At 44.6% G+C, this 18,993-nt stretch overlaps 1 long non-coding RNA gene across 11 annotated transcripts in view; it reads left to right on the top strand.

The window, feature by feature from the left end:
- LOC149128797 (uncharacterized) overlaps nt 1-12,793 on the top strand; it is a 43,847-nt gene extending 31,054 nt beyond the window's left edge. For 7 of the 11 annotated variants that reach the window (XR_016210380.1, XR_016210386.1, XR_016210378.1 and 4 more), the window contains 2 exons: nt 8,311-8,405; nt 12,150-12,793. This is a non-coding gene — a long non-coding RNA (uncharacterized LOC149128797). Of the gene's footprint in view, nt 1-8,230; nt 8,406-9,509; nt 9,660-12,149 lie in introns of all 11 variants that reach the window. The other 4 variants (XR_016210379.1, XR_016210377.1, XR_016210383.1 and 1 more) reach the window with 2 other exon arrangements.
- The last annotated feature ends 6,200 nt before the right edge of the window (nt 12,794-18,993 follow it).

Raw genomic sequence — 18,993 nt, 5'->3', positions numbered from 1 at the left:
ATAATGGTCTTTTAAAAAAATAATTATTTGAAAGGCAGAGTTTCAGGGAGAGAGTAGGAGAAGAGGAAGAGAGAGAGAGAAAGAGCGAGAGTGAGCGAGTGTGCTTCCATCTGCTGGTTCACTCTTCAGATGGTCACTGCAGCCAGGGCTGGGTCAGGCTGCAGCCAGGATCCCGGAACTCCTGATCTCCCACACGGGTGGCAGGTACTCAAATACTTGAGCCATTATCTGTTGTCTTCTCAGATACATTAGCAGGGAGCTAGATTAGAAATGGAGCAGCTGGGACTTGAACCAGAACTCCAACTGGGCAATGCAAGCATTTCAGTCAGCAGCTTAACCTGCTGTGCCACACTGCCCCAAGAATGGTCTTTCTTGAAGATCAGTTATGTACTTTTCTTTGTCAATAAGGCAAGTATTCCAAATTCACTGACGTGTTCTGTGTTGTTAATGGCTGTTAAAGCATACATTTCTTCTGTTTCTCCAAGGTGAGGATGACATTTTGTCAGTGAGAGGGAAAGTATCTGCTTTTCAAAAGAACTCTTGCTATGGAAAGAACATCTTGAAAATGGCTGTTTGGCAGTGTTTCTATTATTATGTGATTCTGCTTTTGAAAATAATGCATCTCACTCATAACTACATGGTTCTACACTCCAAAAAGCAGAATTTTCTAACTGGTATAAAACTTTCCAGGAAAGGAAATCTGTGAATTTGATTACAACTGATTGGCATCAGAGAAAGTATGAATTTGTGAACCCAATTTTAACAAAAACTTTTGCGTAGTTGATGGCTAGGATTAAAAAATCCTGGTCTCAAAAATTGGTCAATGATTTATGTTTTTCTTTCTGTTTGGATCTATTTATCATGTTTTAAACATTTATTGATTTGGAAAGAGAGGGAGAGGGAGAGGTTTTCCATCTGCTGATTCCCTCCCCTCCATTGTCCATTGGTTGCTATAGCCAGGGCTGGGCCAGGCTGAATCTGGGAGCCTGGAACTCCATCTATTCTCCCACATGAGTGGCAGGGACCCAAATACTTGGGACTGTTCTCTGCTGCCTCCTCAGACACATTATCAGGGAGCTGGACTGGAAGCAGAGCAAACAGGACTCAAACAGGAAGTTCCAAACAAGTTGCTGATATCATAAATAGTGTCTTAACTGGCTGCACCACAATGCTATGCCTGAACCTGTTCATCATTATGAATCAGAATTTAATGCAGTATTTAAAAACAACTGTTGGGATAAAACTGAATGTGAACTTTTGGGTTGTAGAGTTGATGAAATCTTTAAAAATAGTGGATTACAAATGATAATAAAAATTATAACATTTCACTCATAATTTTTGTTATAGAGAATGAAACCTTTTTAAAAACAAAGTGATTGTTAACATTTTTGAATTTTATTATTTCATTTTATTTGAAAGGCGGAGAGATGGGGGTGGGGAGAGAAAGAGACAGTCAAGACAGAGAGAGAGGCAGAGAGAGAGCTGGATCTCCTATTTGCTGGTTCAGTTCCTACACGCCTGCAACAGATGAGGCTGAGCCCTGCTAACGCCAGGAGCCCAGAACTCAGTCAAGGTCTCCCATGTTGGTGACAGGTTCCCAAGTGCCCAAGTATTACCTGCTACCTCCCAGTGTACACATTAGCAGGAAGCTGGGATCAGAAACAGGGCCAGAACTCAAATCCCAGCACTCTGATATGGGATATGAGCATCCCAAATGTTGTCTTAATTGCTGTGCCAAATGCCCAACCCTACAAAGATTTTCTTCACCGGTTATAAACTAAAAACGTTCAAGATCTTTTCACTAATTTTTAAATTTTAAAGAAATAGTTAAAAATCATATTGATGTGACTTACAAAGAAATATAGTTAATACAATTTATGAATAAAAGCAAGCCTATTGAAGGTGTATAAACTATTTTTACTGACAGAGATATAGAACCAAAAAAGTACAGTGACCACTCTATTCTTGAAATATAACTGCCTTAATCCCAAGTTTCCAGAAGAAAATGATTGGCTTAGATGAGCGAAGTGTCTGTCCATCTGTGATCTAACCTGTTGTGGCCGAGGGAGGAGGGTGGCATATTACAGGCTCCCTCATTCTCTGAGTGTTCATTGTCCCAGTCACAACAATTACATCACTTCATAGGGAAGCTCAAGTTGTCATCCTGTGGAAGCAATCACTTATTAGCTTGTAAAATTTGACTTCTTTCAAGTATGCTTGCTGCTAAATACCAGTATTAAGCACCTGTCTCCTCACCTGGCTACATGTCTGTCCAGTTTCACTGATGGACATTGGGACATCATATCATGTAAATGCAAAATCAATAGGAAGAGGCCGTGAAGAGGAATTATCCGTCATTGCATTGATTTCATGAAGTCGAAGAAAATGATGTTGCGGTATCGCCCGTACACAAAGGAGGCTCAGGAAAGATAAGGACCAAAGAAGAGAAAGCCAGCAAGGATTCTAGCATGATAATTTTCACAGCAAATAAAGGCCAAACTATATTAATATTGGCAAATTAATAATCTCTTCACTATCTTTGCCAAAGTGATCTTCTTTATAACCATACTGTAGGAATCAGCCTTGAAGGGAGGGATGTTATATGATTCTGTTACCCACTTTTCATTGGAAAATGTATGCCTTCCAACAGAAATATTTGAGTTTTGGTCAAAGATGTAGGACACAGATGAGCTAATTCTAACCTAGTGAAAAAAAGCGAGACAAACCAAACTTTTTTTTCCTTAAATTTTACTTCCACCTACAAGACTACAGGCCAAATCACATGTTCTCCCCTAGCTGTTTACTGTGGACTTTTGTTCCGTCCTGGTGATCTGATGCTGGGTTTACAAAGGAGAGTTTCCTGTTATAGGATGACCTTCCAGAGAGCTGGGGGTGGGGAGTGCTCCGTGCCTAGGCTTTGGTGTCATCTTTGACTAATCCTTGATCACTCGCTGCTTCAAACGGGATCCAGCTTAAACCCTAATCCTTCAGTCTTTTTGGGTATCTGGCTTATTGATGTGGAAAGTTGATTTGAGCCAAGGTGTTTATAAAAGATAATAGCTCAAAAGCTCATCTTTCCTTAATAATGTCTTTGTTTCAGTAGCAGCCCCCAGTGCCTAGAGCCAAGAGCAATCCGGGCATTGCCGGTGGTGGTTATTCTGCCAGCTGCCACCTGGATGTGCCATGTCTGTGTCCTTTGCAGGAGCCAGCTTAGCACCATCAATGCTGATTCTCCCATGTGTCCCTGGGGAGGGATCTCTGGACACACACACACACACATGGATGTGTTGGCCTTACTTCCACAGAATAGGGATGGCAAATAGATTTCATCTCACATGCCGGCTCTGACTCATTGGGAGTGACTGCCTGGGGCACTGCCATGAGACCATGCGTGGTTCAGCAGGAAGATTGATGAGTATTTGTCAGGGTCGCTGGAGGTGGAGGTCCAGGGTTGCTGGAAGTGGAGGTGGAGGACTATTCCTGTACCATACCAGGTTGTCATTTGTTACCATTGTCTTCTAGACTGTTTACCAAGACTCAGGTTTTCCTACTGAGTTCTTAGCTCCCTGGAAGATCCCAGCGTGCGTTTATAACCATGACTGTGCATCTACGCTCAGTAGGGTCATCTCAGAGTACTCAGGATGACTAGTATCCCTAATGACTCAGCTAAATGCAGCTGATTTCATTACAGGGCTTTCTTTAGGGAGTAGCAAGGTATAAAATTGTTGAGTACCGTGGACTAGATGCAGAGAATATTTCATATTTGGATGCTCATCCTTCAAAACATACCCAGCATAGACATTTCTGTGCAGCTCGAGCTTAGGGGAGATAGTATAATCCCTGTCCCCACCCCGTTACTTCCAGCACTGTGTGTGTTTATACTTTCTGTACTGCCAGAGAAATCTGAGCAGCTTTCGAGTTAGGAGCTTCAGGAGAAGTTCTGCTAGGAAACAAGAAAGAAAACCCAGGGGGAAAACAGTAAGGTCTAAAACTCTTATTTTGGCCAATACATACAAGATCATTAGGAAGTTAAACTACTTGCTGTGGGTTTAATTGAACTCTTGTTAACTTCACTCTCAAACCCCAAGATCGCTGTAGCAAGCAGTACACAACAACGTGTGATCTTAGAAAGCCTGTTGGGGCTGGTGCTGTGGCGCAGCAGGTTAACACCGTGGCCTGAAGTGCCGGCATCCCATATAGGCACTGGTTCAAGACCCAGCTTCTCCATTTCCAATCCAGCTCTTTGCTATGTCCTGGGAAAGCAGTAGAGGATGGCCCAAGTCCTTGGGCCCCTGTACCCATGTGGGAAGACCTGGAAGAAGTTCGTGGCTCCTGGCTTTGGATGGGTGCATCTCCAGCCATTGCGGCCAATTGGGGAGTGAACCATCAGATGGAGAACCCCCCCCCCCCCAATCTCTCTCTGCCTCTTCTCTCTCTGTGTAACTCTGACTTTCAAATAAATAAATAAATCTTTAAAAAGAAATGGAATGCTTAAAAAAAAAAAAAAAAAAAAAGCCTGTGTCCTCCTCCCAGGACCAGCTTGGAGCACTTGTTGTGGTTAAAAAAAATACAGTTCAGCTTTCAAAAGGAATTTCCAGAGCTCCCAACCATTTCCTTACCATTTTTGAACTCTGCAAGGGGAGCTAAGGAGATCATAGCAAGACATCCTTTGGTTTTTGAAAATGTTTATTTTCATGTAATTTGAAAGGGAAAGAGAGGGAGGGAGGCAGGGAAGGAGAAAGAGAGAGAGACCGACCGACCGACCACAAGTGACAGAGACAGAGGCAGAGAGAGACAGACCCACCAAAATCATTTATCTTCTGATTCACTTCCTGAATTCCCCCAACAATCAGGGCTGAGCCACGCTTGAACCTGGGAGCCCAGAACTCAATCTAGGTCTTCCATGTGGGTTGCAGGGACCCAAGTACTCCAGCCAGCATCTGTTGCTTCCTGCCTCCCAGGGTGTGCATCAGCAAGAAGCTGGATTGAAAGCAGAGTAGCTGAGACTAGAACCAGGGACTGTGGATGTTGGGCATGGGCATCCCAAGCGGACTTAATGCTGTGCCAAACTCCTGCCGCAGTGACACATCATTTACACATTCTTTGCTTTCTCATCCATTTCCTTCTAACTGCAGATGCTTACCCGTCTCTGTCATTCCAACCTCTCTCCAACAAAACCCTTCCTCTCCCACTCCACCCTGCTCTAGCCCCATACCTGTCTCATTAACCCCTGTCCTCTGCAATACAAAACCCCAAAGGGCTTATGTAGCAAAGCAGAACCATCTATGGCTGGGGGAGGGGAAAGAAAGGTCAAGGCAGAATTTTCTTTCTTTTTTTTTTTTTTTTTATAAAGATTTATTTATTTAATTGAAAGAGTTTACAGAGAGAAAAGGAGACATAGATCTTCCATCTACTGGTTCATTCCCCACATGGCCACAATGACCAGAGCTGGGCTTGTCTGAAGCCAGGAGTCAGGACTTCTGGGTCTCCCATGTGGGTGCAGGGGCCCCAGGACCTGGGCAATCTTCAGCTGCTTTCCCAGGCCATAGCAGGGAGCTGATTGGAAGCAGAACAGCCAGGACTTGAACCAGTGTCCACATGGGATGGCAGTGTTGCAGATGGAGGCATTACCTGCTACGCCACACTGCCAGCCCCCAGAATTTTCTTAAGGTTTGGAGGAAGAGAAAGGTGGGGCACTGACATTCAAACGGCTTCTGTTTCATTGTGCACCTCTTGGTAAAGATGTGCTTTCTGGTCCTCATATCCTGGATTGCACTGTGATTGCTGGGAACAGGATGGGACCACAGCTCTCACTCTGGGGACTCTCCACCCCGCACTTGGCCTGCCTTTGGGATGCTGATGTTCCTGGCTGAGCCTGGCTTGGCTGGGAACTGCTGCTCTGGGCCACACATTACACACAGGCTCTGGGTGTTCATGGATGTGTTTACTGTACTCTCTTTCCATGGACGTGGGCTGGTGATCTCTCTTGAGGGTAACTTTTTCGATGGAGGTCTTTTCCACTCCTCTTAGGCCTACTTTTGGAGTGGCTCTTGAGTTCACATACAGGTAAATCAGTTGGTGATTGAGGTCCAAAGTCAGTTCTATTACGGTGTGAGGCAATTTGGAGGCACCAATATGCACAGGTGGGCCAGTTCCAGCTCCAGAGCCTCACTGATGAGCCCGTCAGTTTGACAGCTTTTGCTTATTCCAACTTGAGAGCCAGCTTTAAGCACAACCCTGGCCCATTTCCTGGTTTTCACAGTTTCTCTACTAACTCCACCCACAGCTTCTTGATCCAGTGTTCCTTCTATTGATTTTTCTCTTCTCAGGGGACTTTGTCTTTGTTTGCTGTTCTTTGATCTCAATCTTTTATTTCTTTTTAAAACCAAAAAATTTCCTCATTTTATATGGAAGTCAAAGACACAGGTTCACGGTCAAAATTAGGAAAATCCAAAAAAAAAAAGCACAAAGAAAAATCATTCAGAGTTATCCACAATTCTAGAAACAACCATTTCTTTCACTTTGACATACTTGAAAATATGCTGTATATTTAGATATGTATTCTGATTTCTTCTCCTGATTTTTTCTTCCGAGTTAATCTGTGCCGCGCCTCAGGGAAGTCATGAGGTTGTTATTACATTGTTTGGGTCTGCACATGTGGCCAGGCATGCACACACTCACACACTCTAACTGGTGTCTTAGGGTCAGGTGCTGAACTCTGAGTTACTCTACAATTCACAACCCTGCCTTGGGGCTTTCTGTTATGAGGCACTTACTTTCTCTTACCTGTTCTGTCCCTTCTTCTCCACCTTTATGGATATATGTGCTTTCTGGTCGATTAAAGTGGTTTTTAAGTGATATCTAAAGCTCAGCTTTAAATTGGGTAACAGGTAACATGAACACACAAGAGGGAGGCCTACTTTTTCTAACTGCTTATCAGTGCACTTCCTGCAGCCTTGGAATCCTGGTCTCCACCCTCCCTCAACCTTAGCTCAACTGCTTCTTCCTTCTGCCTCCACGAATTGCTAGGAAACAAGGTCTGAGCACCCAAAGAGAGTTTCCTGTTATTCTCTTGTCAAACGATGATGAGGAGATTTGATAAGAGCTGGATGCATTTTTGGTCTAGGATGTTCTGTTCTCAAGCTATAATTGCTGTTTTCCCTTTAACTCTAGAAGTGACTCTGCCAAACAAAAGAAACTTTAGTCTTCGTATGGGTATTATTATTTTATCAAAAAAATGTCTCCTTTCAATGTGCGATTTAAAAAGGGTTTCTGAAGCCTGGAGGGTGGTTTTATTTTGTCTTGGGGTTGGTTTCACCTGATTCTCAGGGGGGGAAGATTCACTTTTTTTTTTTCTTTTTGACAGGCAGAGTGGACAGTGAGAGAGAGAGAGACAGAGAGAAAGGTCTTCCTTTTGCCGTTGGTTCACCCTCCAATGGCCACTACGGCCAGTGTGCTGTGACCGGCGCACCACGCTTATCCGAAGGCAGGAGCCAGGTGCTTATCCTGGTCTCCCATGGGGTGCAGGGCTCTAGCACTTGGGCCATCCTCCACTGCACTCCCGGGCCACAGCAGAGAGCTGGCCTGGAAGAGGGTAACTGGGACAGAATCCAGCGCCCCGACTGGGACTAGAACCCGGTGTGCCGGCGCCGCAAGGAGGAGGATTAGCCTAGTGAGCCACGGTGCCGGCCGAAGATTAAATTTTAAGGTGACCCTTCTGGGATGCATTTATTCCACAGTAAACATAGAGAAGACCATGCATATGCAACTTAAAAATAATTTTACAATTGAAAAATGTTAAATCAACTCTTGGTTTGTAAAATGATGTACATTTGATCTTCAACATTTAGAGCCATTGAGGGTAGCATAAGGGTAAGAATTCTGTTATTCTGAATGGATTTAGATTAGACATCCTCAGCTTTGAAAGACTCAGAGACACTAGTATCCCTAGTCACAGCTGGGAGAAGCTTATCCTAGGAGCTGTAACGAGAGAGCAGACCATCTGTCTCCTTGTGTTACCCCCAGGGAACCAACCCTATGATTCAGGAATGCTTCTTTTCAAATCAGTCATATGCCCTGCAGGTGATCATGAATCTTGGTTTTGAGATTTTTAATCTGTGTGAGGGATGCTCTTATAAGATCAATAGAAAATAAATATGGTTTTATGAAGTACATTTTTTCTTGCTATCATGTGTTCTCCAATGTGGTAAATGACTTCTCTTTATTCCAGTGGGAAGATCAAGTTCAACATTTATTAGCCTGAATAGCCATGGGGTATTTATCATCCATCATATTTTCTTTGCTGTACAGCTACAGCTTGAAGTGACTGATGGAGCTGTTTTTGGAGGCACCTGTGGATCATGGGGTCCCCAGAACAACAACGCATGAACTAAAAGGAGAATCGGGTAAAAGACATGGAACGAACCTTGGCTATACTGATTTCTTGCCTTACTGCTATCCACCTGGGGTGACAGCTGTCATTGCCCATATCAGGATTAGACAGAGGCAAGCTGTTTTGGAAGCCACAACCACTGTGCTCCCAGCAGTGGGTGAGGAAGAGGATGTCTATTCAGCAGGTCACAGGGGACTCTAAGGTCTTCGAGGGCAGGGCCCCGGGTGGGCCTTGTTCCTTGCTGTACTCCCAGTGCGTCATACAGTTCTTGTGTAGCACAGGCACCTAATAAGTATTACCACATTCTAGGGATGCTTTACTGCTCCATGACCAAACACGTCCCCTTCCTCGAGGGTCTTGGCTGAGTTACTACTTGGAAGTTCTCGATATCACTGTGTCCGAGTTTCTGGAGCATTGGTCTGGATAACCAGAGAGGGTGACTGTGTAGCTCTGGCCAGCTTCCAGAGCCAGAACCAGCAATGATAGGAAAACCTGCAGGGAAGTCTACAGGCAGCCTCGGGGAAGCCGGAGTCTAGACTTGAGCTGATCTGAGCCTGAGTCTGAGGGCCTGGACAGATGGGTGGACTCAAATCTGAGATAGGACAATCAGCCTGAGATGAGGTAAGAGGCAGCCCCAGACACATACTAAAGAGCTGAATGGAGACATGGACTTTTATGAGGGTGCCAAGCCTCTGAAGTTATACAGTACCTTTGGGTAGAAGTTTTTATGTTCACATTTCCCTCCTCCCTCCCCTTCCTTCCCTCCCTCCCTTTTTGATTTATTTATTTGAGAGGCAGGGTTATAGACAGGCAGAGGGAGAGACAGATAGAAAGGTCTTCCAACTGCTGGTTCACTCCTCAAATGGCTACAATAGCTAGAGCTGGGCCAATCTGAAGCCAGGGGCCAGGAGCTTCTTCTGGGTCTCCCACATGGATGCAGGGGTCGAGGCACTTGAGCCATTTTCCACTGCTTTCTTAGGCCAACAGCAGGGAGCTGAATTGGAAGTGGAGCAGCCAGGACTTGAGCTAGCACCCATATGGGATGCCAGCGCTGCAGGCAGAGGCTTAGCCCACCATGCCATGACACAGTCCTGCTATGCACATTTTCTTGATGTAGAGCCCTGTGTGTCTCCTCCCCGACCCTTTGAAGAATTTGCTTGACAACCTTCTATTGTGGTGGATTTTTTCTGAGAGGAGGAGCGTGGTGGGGGCAAGAGTCACAGAGTCACCACACAGACCCCGGGAGTTGGATGAAAGTGAGCCAGAGGTGAGCAGCCTGTAGACTCGTTTATTTCAGTTGGTATAACAGCTTATATAGCTAAGGCAGCCAATCCGGTCAAGGGGTGGTTTATGCCTTAACCAATCACAGCCTGTTGCCAGGCAGGCTCTGTTGCCAGGTGGGTTTTGAAGCCATTCCTGAGTAACTGACGCTCGCTTGCCAGCAGCCATCTTGGCATGGCCTTCTCATTCCACCACATCCTTCCTTGGGCAGAAGCACACAGAACCCAAATGAAGTTCAGGTTTTCATTGTCCCTGCAGGGAAGGAAGTTCTAGAATTGGCCAAGGCTTCAGCAAGGACTACCAATATTGTTGCTCAGTAGTCCAGCTCCCAAGACTCCCCGAAGGCCTAGGATTGAAACCAAGGCTCGGCCCTCCAGGAAGTTGGCCTCTAACCATTACCAGCCTTAGAAATTCACAAGTGGATCCTCTGTACTTCTGAGGGCACCAAGGGCACAGACTTTGTGCCAGATGGTTTCATCTTAGGCTCTGTGAAGGCAGCGGTCACAGAGCCACTGAACCTTGGAAAAATTGGCCATTTTGAATGCCAAGTGAGTCACTTGAGTATGAGAAGTTTAACCAAATTAGCAGCAGTCTCTGTGTCTGGGTGAAAGAAGTTTTAACCTACACTATTTCAGAGCTTGGCAGGGTCCTGCAAGGCTCCTGCAGGCAATTAAACCATGCCTTTGGCAACGTGGGCAGCTTCAGCAACTCCTTTTGCCAAAAGTCTGAGGTTTTCTAGAGCACTTTCTCATCATGTCTGGCAGGGATTAGGTTTGGTGTGGAGAGAGGAAGCTTCCTTTGGAATGTCTGGTTTCCTAAGTCCCTGGCCTGTTGTAGGCCATGCTGGTGGTATGGAGGCACAGCTCAGAGAGCTCTTTAGCAAGTGCATTTTCTTAAACAGGGCTCAGTTTATGGGCCAAATTTAGCAACTAGAAGAAACTGTATCAACTGTGAGGCCATAGGGAGCAATTTTACTAAATGATGTCTTGGCCTGCATGTAGAAATCTAGGCACTGGCAATTCATTCCTTGCCCCCAGAGGCCGCTGGAAAGCCAGTGGGCCCAAGGCTGTGTGCCTAGCAGATAAAATAGCACTGAGGGAAAATTTGACTCTGTGCAACTTAAGAGAAAAATATTTTGTTTTTGAAAATGAGTTTCACTTGACATTGTTTCCCTAAATATTTTTAAAGATTTATTTATTTGAAAGTCAGAGTTACACAGAGAGAGAAGGAGAGGCAAAGAAAGAGAAAGAGAGAGGTCTTCCATCCACTGGTTCACTCCCCATTTGGCTGCAACAGCTGAAGATGCACCGATCCAAAGCCAGGAGCCAGGAGCTTCTTCTGGGTCTCCCATGTGAGTGCAGGGGGCCAAGGACTTGGACCATACTCTACTGCTTTTCTAGGCCACAGCAGAGAACTGGATCGGAAATGGAGCAGCCGGGACTTGAACCAGCACGCATATGAGGTGCTGGCATTGCAGGTGGCATCTTTACCTGCTAAGCCACAGCACTGGCCCCAAGAGTAAAAGATTTTTAAGGATACAGGATTGCTCACACATTAGAAGGTTTGTGTGTCAAAAGCGATGAGACCAGTTCTGTGCTACACTCTGGCACTGGAGCAGATAACTGTCTACAGCCACATAACCAAGAGGCTGCCCTGGAAGGATGCAGTGGGAGCGTGAGGGATCTTTTTGCAGGGGTTGGGAGGTTGCAGGCTGAGGATTCAGCATCAGAAAGTGCTAGTGCCAATCACTGCTTGTGTGATTTCAAGCACTCAGTTAATCTTGTTCTATTTTTCTGTTCCCATCTGTGAAGTAGAGCGTTGTCCACACTTCTCTGGTCATGTAGGGTTGCTGAAGATCCAAGTGTAGTCATTTCAAACTCTTGGTGAAGTTTATACGTGCCATACAAATGTGAAGCCTTGTTCTAGATCCGATTCCAAGGATACAAGTGGAGCATCTAATAGTAATAGGATGGGATGGAATATAAAATGAGTCATTTAAAATTTATTCATGCTACTGACAGTCACCTTCCAGAGCATAAATCACTCCCAATAAAAATGTAAGGAAAACTTAAAATATATTGGAGAATCCAGTGCTGCCTGCATTTGTTAGCAAAGGCTCTATTAAAAACAACCTAATATGGTCTCTGAGCTATAGAAAGGCAAGACTAGAATTATCGAGGTTAGAATTGAAAGATATTGGACACTGAGTCCCAAACTCTTATTTTAGACATAGGAAAATTACATGTAAAGTAACAGTGATTTGCAAAAATGGTTTCTGTTTATACCTGTCTTGTTTGTAAAGATATTCAAGTGGACTGTAAGAACAGACACAAAGTCACAGGGAGATCCAGAATGAAACAAAGCTGTGATCATGGTTGTGGCTCCTTTGCCTTGACCGTTTTGGTAAGATCCAACCACCATCTCAGGTTCACTTTTCCTTAACTGCTTCTTCCATATGTTTGTTATCCTCTTCCAGAATCTGACATCTTCCCAGAGTTCTCTGCATCAAGAGTCTTTGAAATTATGTCGTCTGCTGTGTATCTCACTTCCCATGTTGGATCATTCTCTCCCTTTTTTATTCTATCAGCTAGTATTTGCAGACACTATTCTTGTTTATGTGATCCCTTTGGTTCTTAGTCCTATCATTATGATCAATTGTGAACAGAAATTGATCACTGGGACTAGTGAGATGGCATTGGTACCTGCCACCTTGATGGGATTGAATTGGAATCCCCTGGTATGTTTCTAACTCTACTGTTTGGGGTAAGTCAGCTTGAGCATGTCCCGAATTGAACATCTCTTCCCTCTCTTATTCCCACTCTTATATTTAACAGCGATCACTTTTCAGTTAAGTTTCAACACTTAAGAATAATTGTGTATTGATTACAGTATTCAACCAAAAGTATTAAGTAGAACAAACAAAAAAATACTAAGAGGGATAACATATTAAGTTGTTCATCAACAGTCAGGGCAAGGGCTGATCAAGTCACCGTTTCTCATAGTGTTCATTTCATACACAGCAGATGTCCTAAACAGCACTCTGGCCTCAGAATCAGCCCTTAAGGCATGCGGATCTGGCTGAAAAGCCCGTGAGAGTATTTCAGGCATGGAAAGCCAAGACACTCTGGCAAAAAAACAAAAAACAAAAAAACAAACAAACAAAAAAAAAAACACCTAAATGAAAGATCTCCGCAAGTGAGATCCCAGTGGAATGAACGGGTCATCAAAGAAGGAGGTACCTTTCTCTGAAGGGAGGAGAGAACTTCCACTTTGACTATGACCTTGTCTAAATATGATCAGAGTCGGTGAATTCAGGGGGCTTCCATAGCCTTGGCAGCTCATGACAAGAGCCTAGGGTGATTACTGATGCCATAAACAAGAGTGCCAATTTGTAAAGTCAACAACAGGAGTCACTGTGCACTTACTCCTCATGTAGGATCTCTGTCCTTAGTGTGCTGTACATTGAGATTTAATGCTATAACTAGTACTCAAACAGTATTTTTCACTTTATGTTTCTGTGTGGGAGCAAACTGTTGAAATCTTTACTTAATGTATGCTAAACTGATCTTCTGTATATAAAGAGAATCGAAAATGAATCTTGATGTGAATGGAAGGGGAGAGGGAGTGGGAAAGGGGAGGGTTGTGGGTGGGAGGGACGTTATGGGGGGAAGACATTGTAATCCATAAACTGTACTTTGGAAATTTATATTCATTAAATAAAAGTTAAAAAAAAAAGAAATTATGTTGTCTATTTCTATTGCTTTACAATGAGGCAGCTGAGATCCAGAGCCAGTAAATGACTTGCCCAAGGCCACTCGGAAGCAGCTAACCTCTACTGAGTGTCTACACTGGTCTCATTCAATTCTTTTTCTTTCTTTTTTTTTTTTTTAAGATTTATTCATTTATGGGGCACTGTGGCGTAGTGCCCCATAAATAGTTACAATATTATTATGAGTTAGGCATCAGTATACAGCCCTGGCATCCCATATAGGTGCTGGTTTGAGTCCCAGCCGCTCCACTTCTGGTTCAGTTCTCTGCTGTGGCCTGGGAAAACAGTAGAGGATGGCCCAAGACCTTGGACCCCTGCACCCACCTGGGAGACCAGGGTGGGGCTCCTGGCTTCAGCCTGGCCCAGCCTCAGCAGTTATGGCCATTTGGGGAGTGAAGTAGCAGATATAAAATCTCTCTGTCTCTCTCTGTCTCTGTCTTGTGATTCTGACTTTCAAATAAATAAATACATATTTTAAAAAATAAAAATAAATAAAAAACAATATGTATTTATTTATTTGAAAGGCAAAGTTACAGAGAGAGGAGAGATGCACACAGAGAGCTCTTCTATCCATTTGTTCACTCCCCAGATAGCTGCAACGACCAGAGCTGGGACAGGCTAAAGCCTGGAGCTTCTTCTGGGTCACCCATGTGGTTGGCAGGGGCTCAAGCACTTGGGCCATCTTCCACTGCTTTTCCCAGGTCATTAGCAGGGAGCTGGATTGGAAGTAGAGCAGCTAGGACTCAAACCAGCATCCATATGGGATGCCAGTGCTGCAGGCAGTGGTTTAACCCACTGTGCCACAGGGCCAGCCCCTTTTAATTCTTACAACAAATCCTGATAAGTAAATGTTATAAGCTCTTTGTCTATATGAGGAAAATGAAGCACAAAAGATTGAAGTGCTTTGTCTATGATCACAAGAGTGAGAGTGACCGCAGTTCCATCTGGCTCCGAAGTCCGTGTCTTTGCACAACCTCCTAGCCCTGTGTTGCTTTTTGGTGTGATGATAGCAGAGTTGGATTTAATTCAGTTCTCTCTTCTCTAAGGTCATAGTACTGTATTTTAGCTCTGGTCAGAGAAGATTATATAAGTCCCTAATTCCCCTTGGGTTAGGGAGGTGAGTAGGACCAGTCCTGGATTTTGAAATCCTTAAAGTCTAATAGAGGATAGCAGAGCAACCCATGTTAAAGTAACAAGACAGACATAGACAGAAAACCATGCCAATGATTGCCATATGATCTGGTAACCAGAATCCTTGTTGTACTTGACAATGTGCGAATGTGGACACTAACTCCTGCTTCCTTGCAGTATGGGGTCCCGGTCAGTGAATTACACTCACAGACCATCAAATAACGATTACAAAGAGATCAGAGCATTCTTGTCGTCTCTCCTGAAAATGCCTTGGCAGAACTTCTTGAAAACCCAACAGTACGGCTGCTCCAAAGTCCTCCTTCTGCCCTACCCTAAGCTATTCCCCAAGGCTTTACCCGAGAACTTGCATAAACTTGCTGACTCTTCTGTCTTTTCTTGACTCTTCGTTATATAGGTCAACTTAGCCTCTTTGGTGACTTCAATTTCCTTCTTTCCCCTTATCTTGATTCTGCATGATGAAGAAAAGTACTTCTTCCTTAGATGGAGCGGGGAGAATGGATGGGAGACGAGATTGAGAATATCCCTGCTTTTTTTTTTGGTCCCCTGTTAAACCAATTTTCACTGCATACACATCGTGGCAAATTAAAAAACCTCACCCCTGCCCCCTTTTTTAAGATTTTATTTATTTGAGAGGCAGAGTTACAGACAGAGATAGGGAGATGAGAGAGAGAGAGAGATATCTTCCACCTGCTGGTTCACTCCCCAAATGGACGCAATGGTTGGAGCTATGCCGATCCGAAGCCAAGAGCCAGAAGCTTCTTCTGGGTCTCCCATGAGGGCATAGGGGCCCAAGCACTTGGGCCATCTTCTACTGCTTTCGCAGGCCATAGCAGAGAGCTGGATCTGAAGTGGAACAACTGGGACTTGAACTGGCGCCCATATAGGATGCCGGCACTGCTGCAGGTGGAGGATTAACCTACTGTGCCACAGCACCGGCCCCTTAATTTGCATTATTTAGTGGAGCATTAGACCTTTGACAACAAAGAGTCAACAAACAAAAAGCAGAAATTCCATAGTTCAGCAGGAACACAGGCAAGGGCCCTAAACAACAATCAAATGAAAAGATGTCAATTTCACTCATATACAGTAACTTTGAAAATAATCGCCGAACATTCAGATTATAACATTCTTAACCATTTGTTTGACAAAGATATAAAATAAAGTTTGGCAAAATATAGCATATCCTCAAACAAAAAGTTCCTAGTTTAGCCTTTTCTGAAGCTCTGGGCTGGTGATGCTAAGGCTTTTCTCCCTGGGATTGGTGAAGAGATCTTTCTGACTGTGGAGGCAGAGCATGGGTGAGAGGGAAAAGCAGTTCCTTAGCCTCTAATAATAATAATAATAATAATAATAATAATAATAGAATAGAGAAGGGGTCACAAGACTGAGAAAGACTGGTTCTAGAGATCGAGGAACACGGTGGGGACCTTTTGGGAGCAAGGAAATATTTGTTTTTCTTTTGAAGCTGAAACATGCAATATATAAAAATTAAGGATTTTTACAAACCTGAAATAGTTGGGCAATGTTTCAAAAACTGTACTGAGTTCTCAAATCTTTTGACTTCTCATTTATGTGACTTTTAAATTGAGCTCCTTATTAAACCCATTGCAGTTGACTTCTTCCTGTTTAAAGATTTATTTTATTTATCTGAAAGGCAGAGTTACAGGTGGGGGGGGTCTTCTGTCTACTGGTTCACTCCCCAAATGGCTGTAACAGCCATGGGTAGGCCATCCCAAAGCCAAGAGACAAGAGCTTCTTCTGGGTTTCCAACATGGGTGCAGGGGCCCAAGCACTTGGGCCATCTTCCACTGCTTTTCCAGGCCATAGCAGAGAACTGGATCAGAAGTGGAGCAGCCAGGACTTGAACCAGTGCCCATATGGGATGCTAGCATCAAAGGCAGCAGCTTTATCTGCTATACCACAGTGCCAGCCCTAGGTGACTTATTATTGGTAGTCTTAACATTGCTAATGATGAATAATTGTTGCTTTTGTACTGAATGCTATTATTTAGTTTATATATATAATATATATTAATATAATATATATATAAATTTCAAGAGTTAGGGAGAGGGAGAAACAGAAAGAGGGAGAGACATCTTCCATCTACTGGTTCGCTTCCCAGTTGGCCTGAAGAGCCAAGCTGAAACCAGGAGCCCCGAGCTTCATCCAGGTCACCCATGTGGATGGGAGGGACCCACACACTTGGGCCATCTTCCACTGCTTTCCCAGGTGCATTAGCAGGGAGCTGGATCACAAGAAGAGCAGCTGGGACTTTATTCAACCTGTGCTCATATGAGATGTTGGTGTCATAGGCAGTGGCTTAACCGGCTGCACTACTGGTGTTGGCCCCTTAGTTTCTTCCTGTGAGACATTTAAATTCTGTTTTTTAAAAAGATATATTTATTTGAAAGTCGGAGTTACACAGACAGAGAAGGAGAGACAGAGGCAGAGAGAGGGAGGGAGAGAGAGGTCTTCCATACGATGGTTCACTCCCCAATTGGTTGCAACAGCTGGAGCTGCACTGATCTGAAGCCAGGAGCCAGGAGCTTCTTCTGGGTCTCCCACGTGGGTGCAGGGGCCCAAGGACTTGGGCGATCTTCCACTGCTTTCCCAGGCCATAGCAGAGAGCTGGATCAGAAGTGGAGCAGCCAGGACTCAAACTGTCACCCATTTGGGATGCCAGCGCTTCAGGCCATGGCGTTAACCCAGTGTGCCACAGTGCTGGCCCCTAAATTCTGTTTTAATCTTTGTTTTTCTTTTTTTATTTTTTTTGGGTGGTTTCAGCATAAAATTTGGCAAAAAATGTTTTGGGATGAAATTTGGATAATGTATTTCACTCCTATCAAACAAGATTTGTAAATGGCAAGAATCAGCATTTTATTTTCAAGTCTCTCACAACCCCTGCTCCCAGATATGAGCTCAAAATTGGTGGAGGTTGGAATAGTCAGGATCTGAGGGCCTAGGTGCATGCTCTTTGGGCCTTACAACCTAACACCCAGGGTTCTCAAGTCAGATTCACATGAATTACCCAGAAAGAACCTCCAGGATTTACAGAGAACAACGTGGTCAGGTGTACATTTCACTCAGCTGCTGAGATATGCTGACTGGTGGCGAAGATGAGTGAAAGATAGCATCTATGTCACACCTCTAACTTTTACAAGGGCACTGTTGAAGGTTATAGATCTTATTTTTGCTCTCTCTTTTTTATAGTAACACGAGAAAAAAAAATTGGAGAAATGGACAAAAGGTATAATCTCCCTTTGGTGACTGATGAAAATTGTCATATTAGATTGGCTCTTTGGGAATCATTGCTTCTTATGCTCTGCATATACCCAGAGTAGCTCAAGAAATCACATATCAAGGTCACTCAGCTTGGCAGAAAATTTCCTTAATGCCACATAATAATGAGTGAAAATGGATGCAAATGAGGCTTTGACCACCAGCCCACCTCATTATGGCGGTCTGACTGGAGCTCTACTTTTTCTGCATGGATACTCAGATGGCTTGTTGGGCTCATCACCGCCCGCTCTCTACTTTTTCTATGAGCGGCGTTGCCTCTGTTCAAAGACGCTCATGCTCTTGGCAGTGATGATTGATGTGTTTCTGCTACAGTCCTGTCAGCTTAAGGATCCAGGCGGACTCGGGGCTGGCTCCCCCGCGTTGCAGCGCCCCCTGCCTGCCAGGACACGCTGAGGACAGGCCAGCTCTCCCCTCAGGGGTGGCAGAAACCTGTTGGGCTTCAGAAACTAACAGGGAGGGCGCTGCTGTTGAAGTCAGAAATTCCGTTTTTGTGATCGGAACCGGTATGTTCTCCATTTTGGTTTGGACAGAACACCAGCTCCCCGGGCAACGCTGAAGAAAAACACCACCCAGATGCAATGCCTGTGCAGAGCAGGGCAGGAATGGAGCCCGCCAGGAGGGCAGCCAGGGAAATTCTCACCAAGGAAAGCCAGTAGTCGGCATTTCTAGGTTGTTTGGCTCACTCTTGTCGTGGGAACCGAAGGGAATTCCTACTTTCTGGGAGTGATTACTCTGGTTCTAGAACTGTACTAGATGCTTTATGTGTGCAATAGCACCCTGGGCTGACCCTGTGAGGCTGGGTATCGTGGTCCTCTAGGAGCATGGAGAAGCAGGCTCAGAGAGGCTGTCACTTCCCCAGGAGCTTACAAGGAGCGGGACTGACATCCTAGCTACCTCTGGGCTTAATGCCTTAGTCTCTCTCATGAGGTTCTTTCTGAAAAATGCAAAAACTGCACTCTTTCATGTTGTCTGGTGCTCTTCCACAGCTGTCCAACTGGCCGGCTGGGATGGAGATGTCAGGTGACCCTTGGAGATTGTTGGGTCCCCTCCCGGGAGTTACTGCAGGGAGAGTGGCCGGGCGCATCTAAGAGTTATGGAA

Source organism: Oryctolagus cuniculus, chromosome 1, assembly GCF_051225735.1.
Source record: "Oryctolagus cuniculus isolate XC-2025 breed Fujian yellow rabbit chromosome 1, ASM5122573v1, whole genome shotgun sequence".
Taxonomy (NCBI): Eukaryota; Metazoa; Chordata; class Mammalia; order Lagomorpha; family Leporidae; genus Oryctolagus; species Oryctolagus cuniculus.
The sequence above is the reverse complement of the archived record's forward strand: the minus strand, read 5'-3'. Positions and strand labels throughout refer to the sequence as shown.